We start from the raw sequence: 7,007 nt of genomic DNA, 5'->3' as shown, positions 1-7,007 counted from the left end.
GCTGGCCCCTACCCTGGGGATCTTTAAGAAGAGGCTGGATACCTACCTGGCTGGACTCATTTGAGTCCCGTTTTTGTTTTTAGGGTTTTTTTTTGTTGTTCTCCCGCCCTGGCGGGGGGTCGGGCTAGAAGATCTATTAGGTCCCTTCCGACCCTAAAACTATGAAACTATGAAACTATGTTTCTACAACCCTCTCACCTCTTAAAAGTGATAGGGGTGCTAAGCACCCTGTCACAAGGGTCTAGGTAGGTAACTAGAACAGTTATTACAGATTGCATTAGCTTTGCCTGTCAGAATATCTTTTCTGAAGAGTAACCAAGATGGTTCTTTCAAGAATTGCACTAGGATACACACACAAATTCGGTGGCAAGGAAGACATAAATATCCAAATAGTTATTTACTTGTCATAGGGATCTATAACTATGACAATTATATTTTGTGCGCTTTGTCTATGTACCTTTTCCACAACTGTGGATGAACTTAAACTAATAGAACAAGTAGGAGGAATTTGGGAGTGAAGCTGGGTGGGAAATGGTTTTCCCACCCTTTGAGCATTTTCTGAGATTTCAACCATTTTTTTTTTCCATATTAGCTCAAAACAGAAACATTTCAGGCCAAAACAGTGACTGGAACTCCTCTTTTACATCTATATGACTTCCAGTTAGGCTAAGCAATAGTGTGCTAAGCTAAGGCACCAAAAAGAGCTAGGGAAGAACAAACTTCTCTGATTTATGGATAACTTGAGAGTAAATATAAAAAGTAAAACCCATTAATGATCAGAGAAGCTGGTGTGTGGAGGGAATAGTAGGAGCAAAGTAAAATTAGTGAGGGCAGGTGCTGAGATAATAGAAGAACTGAAGAAGCCAGGCATGAACTTGGCAAAGAGACAAGTAGAAATGAATATCTGGACAGCAAGATAAGTACTGGCATGAAAACTTGGGTATCTGTGGTATAAATAGATGTCCTGCATTATTTGTTTCTTTGTAGCAACATAGGGGAGTATAATTAATGCAAGAAGTTCCTACCTTGCTCTGGTAGTTTTACTGAGTTGGGCTGATTGCTAACCAGACCAGCCAGTGTACTGTATGAATGACAGTAAACCTCTGTGAGCTTTCACCACCGAACACAAATTTGACTCATTCTTTCAGTGCTGCACCTAGGTTCCAGGGCTGCATCCAGATGAACGTGGCCATGCGGTATGTGGCCCTGCAAACACATCTGTGGTGCCACATAATGCACATTGAGATGTTCTCCATGCTGCAAGAGTGCACTCTCCATGCATGTGCTGCTCCACTTTTTTTTTCCTGTGGGTTTTTTTGACCCTTGGATATCCAGGGGTCAAAAAACTCTGGGGGAAAAAAAAGTGGAGCAGTGCATGCATGACCAGTGTGCGCTGCTCAGAAGTGGAGCTGGCCCACCCAGAGCCATGCTACGGCTGCTGTCCAGACTTTGCGTGGCAAAATCATGACTGCTGCAGCCCTGGGAGGCCCCCAAGACCCCAGGTAAGCAGTCCAGTGCTGGCCCCAGCCTCCCCTATCCCACCTGGGGTAACTTGCTGTGCGCCAAAGCATGCGTGACACAGGTGTTTCCCAGGGACAAGTAGTGACAGCACAAGGTGTGCCACCACTGCTTATTCCTAGGGAACCAAATGTCCACGCTCATCTAAATGCATCCCAGAAGGCTACTTGCTAGCACTGGCCTTCCAAAGTACCTGGATCTAGTAGCCTGAACAGCAAAAGCAACAGGAAGCAAGAGGCCACCCAAACACACTATGCCTCAGAGAAACAGTATCCTAAATGCATGTCCTAATCATCGGGCTAAAGAAGCAATCTCTCACTTCTCCTCCCTTGCCACTTGGATATTTAATTCTTTAATACAAAAGTGGAACATCTCCAATTAAAGCAGCTCACTTCACCTTGGAATAGGTAATATCCTAGTGAATAGGACACTGATTTGGGATGCAGGAGACTGAAATCTTATTTGGTGGTCTGAATCAAATAGATCAAGAACTTGAAGAAGGGTGAATTACCTATTGGGTAATTAGCTATTCTGACCTATACATTATTTTTATAAACATTCAAAACAGAATTTAATCAGGCAATGTTGATTAAACAAAACATTTTCCTTCACTGTAAACTATATTTTTGTTTTCAGTTTCAGTGCACCAAAACGTTTTTCTTTTTAATTTTCTGGCATTTGTAGTTAACTAAGAAACCACTCATGTGTACAGTTGCATTGGAGACCTCCACACAGCACTCCTCCACAGGAGATCTCATGGGGCAATGGGCTTTGAGGAGAAGAATAAATACATAATAAAATACATTGCAGTTAAAGCCTGATGAAACATGAAACTTCCATCCTTCAGGAAAGTATGGCATTCATTAATATTTTCATTCCAATTAATATGACATGGTCTGAAATTAAACATCTTGTTGTTTGGTTTTTATTTTGCTTTACTTTGGAATATGTGTCTCCATTTTTTTTCAAAAGTACATGGAACATTCAAATACCCTAAGGCCAGGTAAGTTCCCAGCCAGCCCCATTGTAGAGGACTCCCTGAGCTGCTCTGAATTGTTCTGGGGAGAACCATTTGGTTGGAAAATTCCCAACCAGCTCTAATTGCAGCATGGCTGTGCTAGCTATTTCCTCCCATGTGTAGAGCAGATGGGTCACAGAGCCTACTGCTGCTGTCTGTGGGGAATGTTCCTTCACAGTGAATGTCTACGTATTCATTAATGCTCAGTGATTACTGCACATTTAATTTGGTACCTGGAGAATCAAGTGCTAAATGAATGCATAGTAACTGCACAGTAGTGCTGGTGAATGCCTTTTTAGTAATGCTACTGTGCAGTAGCCTCATAATACTGCGCAGTAGCATATTAGCACTGTCCATGCTGTGACACGCTATTGTGCAGTGCCATTAGTCTACTGTGTAGTTAGCGTTTCATATAGACATGCCCACTGACATTTCCAGTGTAACAACGGGAATTATATGCTTAACTTCCACTGAATTTCAATGCAATATGGGTGCCTTATTTCCCCAAGTCCCTTTGAAAATCCTAGCCTTCCTTCATATCCCTTTATAGTTCCTCAGAGTATAGTCTAGCCATAGGTTGTATATAGGGTTGAGGACTTGACTCCTCATATTGCTCCTCACGTGGAATATCTTCTCTGAGGACATGCTTTCAGCACTGATTTTATCAGTGAATTTCTACATCCATGTACCATAAAACAATATAAATGTACCTTTGCAAAAACAGTTGGTGTTCATATATCTTTATTGCTCATAAAGATTGATATCTCTGTCTCAGTGATGGAAGATAAAACAGTATTGCTGACCTTGTTATAAGTGGTTTAACGTAGAATACCAGGAAGCAGGTGTTTATATTAGATGGAAAATTGTCATTAGAGTTGATAGCATTCTTCTATTGTTTGACCAAATAGGTTCCTGAGGGCTTACATGTCAGCAGCAAAATCATGTTCTGTAGACAGAGTTAGATAAGGTGTAGGTAAGTAGTGAATTATAAACAATTCCATAAAAAAGATACCATGGTGGAAAATGAATTAAAATTACACCCAGCAGTTTTCAGGAAATGGAGAATGCTATGTACAGTATGTCTCTGCTTTTGAAAGTGAAAGTGCATTTGCTATTATTATCCTAGTAAGCTGTATAGCATAACATAAGATACACTAATGGCAATGCTTTTGACAGTAGCTAAAATAGCCTGCAGCAGCTATCAATACTTTACCTGTTAATATTATGTAAAATTAAAAGACTGGCTTGAGAAAATCAACTGCAACATTTCTTGGAAATTGTTACAAATAGGAATGAAACAGAAAATTCTGCCTACCTTTCTTTTCCTGCCCATAAGAAACCAACATCGTGTCAAATCTAAAGGATGTTAATATGCCATTTCTAAGCTATGCGTTATCTCTGTTCTCTAAAAAAATGGTGATATTCAGATAAAATATGTATGATTTATATATTATACTTTAACATAGTAATTCACATTTTTTGGATGTCAATATTTCTCTGTGCCATTATGTAGTCTTGGAAAGAGCATTAGTAGCAAAAAAATATAATGTTTTTAATAATCAGATTTAGATCAATAGAAAGGTTTCCCTCAGGAAATAAAAGGAAAAGTGGTTAATGATCTCAAGTGCAATATTTCTATGGCATTCTAAGCTAGGCAATGCTAACGCAGATCACGTGACATCCTACTAACTCTACCATGGTTCTGGGAGGCCCAAATCCTCTATATCTTCAGTATGAGCATGCATGAAGATGAACCAATGCATAGTGAGATAAATACATATATGTTTATTTCAGTGATTATATGTTCACAGCAAATTAAACTCAAATTCACTTGTGTCCCAGGGAACACACTAAATAAGGCCAACAACAGAACAGTATGTATCTTCATACCCCCTGTGTATCACAGGGGGATCTTTTCTTTGGCCTTGTGTAGGATAATGAAGAATCTGTTTAATATCACCTTTCTGAGTGGGATACAAGTTTTTTCAGTTATTCCAGGCTGTAGGCTAGAGTAGGGGTTGTGTAGACGTTGTTCTGAAGAGGGTTGCACTATACCTTTTATATTTTTCCTCATTTGTATGGTAGGAATCTGACACACAAGACTACAGCTCCACACCCCATTCATTGTATTACTGTTGCCCACAGACTGAGCACTGAACAAGGCAAGTATCTTTCTTATTTACAAGGTATAAAAGAAAGGAATCAAACTCTCTGTAAGGCTTGTTACATTTTCATCTGTAGGAAAGAGTAAATGCCTAGGAGCTTAGTGGTGCAGCTCCTACTCTTTGCGGATCTATTTATATAACCAAAGACTATAGGACTGGGCCCTTTGGGGACTTGTATCTGTAAGAGTATTGCACAAGATCCAGTTGAAACGAGTTGTTATGGTACACAAAGGCTTATGTTGCACAATGCTCAACCGTGGGTGCATCTACCTGTGTAATTAATATGAAGCAATACACTTCAGCCAGCCCAGAGCTGTTCTGCTCCAGCTTAACACAGCTGTTCCACGTGGCACTAGCTGACAGGCTGCCCCTGCACTGAAGCACCCTCATGCCCTAGCCAGCCCTATCCGTGTCTACACGTGTTGCTGCACAGTAAATAATGTCCCCACAGGATAGTACTTATATTTAGAAGTACTAATCTACATCAGTGTTTATTAGTTTACTGTGACCTAATAGGGCCGCACGTGTAGATGTGTAGACTTTACTGTGGAGTTAAGTAGGCAGCTCTGCAGTAAACGTCTTGTGTAGATGTGCCCAGTGAGAACTAAATGGAGAAGACCTCACAAACTCCTTGGCTGAGTGATTACTGAAGAACATGTGGTACCACAAGTAAAACAGAGGAAATAAGGAAAATAAGTAAGTAAAAGAAACTTAGAAAATACACTAAAAAAAGGAAAAGCAGTTAAAACTTACAATAAAGCTGGAAATCTCTTTAAATGCAGAGGATACGTGGAAAAAGGTTTAAGCAGCAATTCATTTTGTTTTTGCAAGCAACAGGTGCCACTGGGTGTGAACAAGCATTCAAATGACCTGACTCAGATTATGTGGCTTACTTTGAGCTGCCTAAACCTGAGTCAGGCTCTTCTGCTTGCAGGCACTGCATAGGCAACCGGAGATAAGTAAGTTAGGTGGGAGGGAATGGGAGAGGGAAGGGGCTGCCGTGATTGAAGGAAGGTTGGCTTAGGGGGAATCCTGGAAGAATGGAGTGGTGGCAGGTCTACAGGGGTTGCCTGGTTTGTGGATGTGGTTTTCTGAGAGGCAGAGGACTCCAGGAGAGCTGGATGCACTTTAAAGAAGCTTTACTGAGAGTGCAAGAATACAGTATGGCAGAAGACCACCTTGGCTTAGCGGGGAACTTTTCAGTAAACTAAATCACAAAAAGGAAGCTTATAAGAAGTGGGAACTTGGACAAACAACTGGAGAGGAGTTTAAAAGCATTGCTCAGGCATGCAGAGATGAAGTCAGGAAGGCCAAAGTGCAATTGGAGTTGCAGCTAGCAAGGGATGTGAAGCGTAATAAGAAGGGTTTTACAAGTATATTGCTAGCAAGAAGAGGATCAAGGAAAGTGTAGGTCCCTTACTGAATGGGGGAAGCAACCTTGTTACAGAGGATGCTGAAAAGGCTGAAGCGCGTAATGTCTATTTTGCCTCAGTCTTCACAGGCAAGGTCAGCTCCCAGACGACTGCACTGGGCAGCACAGTTTGGGGAGGAGGTGAGCAGGCCTCAGCGGTGATAGAACAGGTTAGGGACTATTTAGAAAACCTGGCTTGGAGGCAGCCACCACCATGCCCCTTGTCTTGTGCAGCATGCAGTGGCTGCAGCTGCACCACAAACTGTGCTGGCCAGGGTTGGGGGTGGGCAGGGGGTGCTGTTCTGCTTCCCTTGCCTCCAGCTGCTGCTGCTGTCCCTGCTCTTGCTGCACCAGCCTGGGTGGGTGGGCAGGAAGCTTAATCCCCATGGCTTCTGCCCAGCACAAGGGACTCTGGCTCCAGTTCCCGGATGCCTTCCATCTGCTCCACCCACAAGGGCTGCTCATCCCACCGGGCGGGTGGGGCAGGTGGAAGGTGCCTGAAAGCTGGAGCCAGAGCTCCATGCGCTGGGCAGAAGCCATTGGGCTGAAGCTCCCCTCACCCCCAACACTGCCCAGAGTGGTGCAGCAGGGGCAGGAGTGGGAGGGAGAGGAGCCACTGGAGGTGAAGGGAAGCTGACTTGGCCCAGCAGGACTGTTGTACTCCCCTCACATCCAGCTGCGGCTCCTGCTGCACCATGCAGTACCTCTTGGAGTAGGTGGAAGTTTCAACTCTGTGGTTTCAGCCTAGTGCATGATGTTCTGGCTCCAGCCCTACCTGCCTTCCCCCCGCTCTGCCCACCCAATGTTATGAGCAAACCTGTGGGTGGAGCGGATGGAAGGTGTCCGAGAGCTGAAGCCAGAGCCCCAGCAGAGCTGTGGGGCTGAAGCCTCCCAC

Source organism: Alligator sinensis, unplaced genomic scaffold (assembly GCF_000455745.1).
Source record: "Alligator sinensis unplaced genomic scaffold, ASM45574v1 scaffold853_1, whole genome shotgun sequence".
NCBI classification, from domain to species: domain Eukaryota; kingdom Metazoa; phylum Chordata; order Crocodylia; family Alligatoridae; genus Alligator; species Alligator sinensis.
This window is presented reverse-complemented; position numbering follows the sequence as displayed.